General features: G+C 40.5%; 1 pseudogene; it reads left to right on the forward strand.

The window, feature by feature from the left end:
- The first annotated feature begins 598 nt into the window (after positions 1 to 598).
- Positions 599 to 1,915, forward strand: LOC127678249 (pre-mRNA-splicing factor CWC22 homolog; annotated as a pseudogene).
- The last annotated feature ends 927 nt before the right edge of the window (positions 1,916 to 2,842 follow it).

A 2,842-nucleotide genomic window follows, 5' to 3' on the forward strand; every position in this document is an offset into this window, starting at 1 on the left:
TAAATTAAAAAAAATCTCAAAACTAACTCCACTGCATACATATGAAAATATGTTTCCATTATAGTAGGTTCATGGCTTTTCCTATTGAAATGATTGGGATTGAACCTGGGACCTTGTGTACATACTAAGCTAGTGTCCCAGTTTGATAATCATTTTATGAGACCTGATCTTCAAGGTCATTGCTATATATTCAGTCTACCAAGGATGATTGTTTTGGCATTGTCAAAAGTGTTTCCTTTGGGTCGGGGCTATAGAACACCACTATTTGGAACTTTTGGTGTGACAGTGTGGCTAGTGGAGCTGCAATTGAACTGTGGAGATAGAAAAGTAAAACTGTCTGGAGAGATGGCCCAGCTGGTAAGAGCATCGACTGCTCTTCCAAAGGTCATGTGTTCAAATCCCAGCACCCACATGATGTCTCACAGCCATTCCTAAAGAGATCTGATGTACTCTTCTGTTGTGTGAAGACAGCTACAGTGTACTTACATATAAGAAACAAATCTGTAAAAAAGAAAGAAAAAGAAAACTGTCAAGGAATTCTGACCATTGAGTATATGTCACTTGAATAAACCTGTATTGGATCAGCTGTCAGCAGAAAATGAAAACTAGCCTGGCACACATGAAACAGTCAACTGGTGACTACAGAAGGAAGACCCACAATTCCTACAACCGGAGCTCCACCCCAGAAGACAGATATGCAGACCGAGAATGTGCTCCCCGGGCTAGAGACTACTCTGATTCCAGCCAGGCCGACTATGAGCGTTCTAGAACCGGATGCCCTTATGATGACAGCACGGAAGTCCGGACCTAGAAAAACGCAGAGAAAGAGATAGAGATGCAGGTCATCGGAAACGGTCCCGGAAATCCCCATCTCCTGAAAGAAGAAGCCCAGGCCGAGGAGTGACCCAGTATTCTACTCAGGAAGAACCTCCAGCGAAGAAAACGAAGAGGGATGAGCTGGACCCGCTGCTCACCCACCCCGGGGGAGCATATATTCCTCCCGCAAAGCTCAGGACGATGCAGGAACAGATTACAGATAAAAGCAGCTTAGCCTATCAGAGGATGAGTTGGAAGGCTCTGAAGAAATCAATCAATGGTCTCCTCAACAAGGTCAACATCTCCAATGTAAGTATCATTGTCCAAGCGCTCCTTCAAGAGAACATAGTCAGAGGGAGAGGATTGCTGTGCAGATCTGTTCTGCAAGCACAGAGGGCTTCTCCAATCTTCACTCACGTCTATGCAGCGCTGGTGGCAATAATCAACTCAAAATTCCCACAGATTGGAGAACTGACGCTCAAGAGACTAATTCTTAACTTCCGGAAAGGCTATCGAAGGAATGATAAGCAACTCTGCCTGACTGCTTCAAAGTTTGTGGCACATCTTATTAACCAAAATGTGGCTCTTGAGGTTCTGGGCCTGGAGATGCTCACTTTGCTCCTAGAGAGACCAACGGATGACAGTGTTGAAGTGGCTATCGGCTGCCTCAAGGAGTGTGGTCTCAAATTAACCCAAGTGTCACCAAGGGGGATCAATGCAATCTTTGAATGCCTTGCGAACCATTCTACACGAGTCTGAGATGGACAAAAGGGTTCAGTACATGATTGAAGTGATGTTTGCTGTACGGAAGGATGGATTCAAGGGCCACCCTGTTATTCTGGAAGGACTCGATTTAGTGGAAGAGGACGATCAGTTGATACATATGCTCCCCCTGGAGGATGACTACAGTCCAGAAGATGTTCTTAATGTTTTCAAGATGGATCCTCATTTTATGGAGAATGAAGAGAAGTACAAGGCTATTAAAAAAGAAATCCTTGATGAAGGCGACAGTGATTCAAACACAGACCAAGAAGTTGGAACGAGTGAAGAGGAGGAAGAGAATGAGAATGAGAAGGAGAAGGAGAAGTAGGAAGGAGGGAGGAGGAGGAGAAAGAAGGGGAAGAGGTAGGAGGAGTTAATCTGGCCATTCAGTTAAGTTTAAATTTTGAAGAAGAGAAGATGTAAAAAGATGTCTACAGTGTGCTACCATTTGGTAGCTACTCATACCAACAAATGGGTACCATGCCCATTTTAGGGGTGTATTCATAGAATACCATCCAGGAGATTCAGAAGATTTTGATTCACAATGAAATCAGTGTAATGATTTTTTTCTTTTCACATAATTGTTGGCTCTGTGCAGGCCTCATATGGAAATGAGGTAAACTTTAAGGCAAAGTTGTACATCTAGAATTAAATAAAAACAGCGAAATATCAGTGGCATACTTTGATTACTTGTTTCACAAATTTTAATATATGAAAATGTTATGTAAATGTTGGCAATCTTAAATTATTTGTACAATATTTTGTCTGACTCAATTATATAAATTTACTATATGGTAGAATATGAATCATCAATACTTATCACACTGTATACAAGAATGAGATTTAAGGTGTTTTTTATAAAGTACAGTTTTTGGGTACATAAATGTTTTTATGTTTTAATGACGAATTGACTTTTTAGAGGATTTTCCCCTCTCCCCAGGGTCACAGGAATACCAATAACTTACAATTACACATTTTTTCAATAATTATCTCAGGTCAAAGTCTCGTAGAACCTGAAAACTAAATCCCAGGATTCATCCAAGTTAAATATATGATTAGGTCTGTTTCAAATTTTTAGGCCACTTTCCTGAGTAAAAATGTATGTTAATGATAAGAAAATGAAATAGGAAGAAAGATGTAAAGGCTACAAAAATAAAACTAACCAAGTGTTAGCAGCTTAGTAATAAGCTGAGAAACTCTTGCTTCTATATTTCTGGATATAATTGAGATACCTCTTAAAGAAGAAGCAAAAAACATCTTTCAG

This window comes from Apodemus sylvaticus, chromosome 2, assembly GCF_947179515.1.
Source record: "Apodemus sylvaticus chromosome 2, mApoSyl1.1, whole genome shotgun sequence".
In the NCBI taxonomy this organism is placed as follows: domain Eukaryota; kingdom Metazoa; phylum Chordata; class Mammalia; order Rodentia; family Muridae; genus Apodemus; species Apodemus sylvaticus.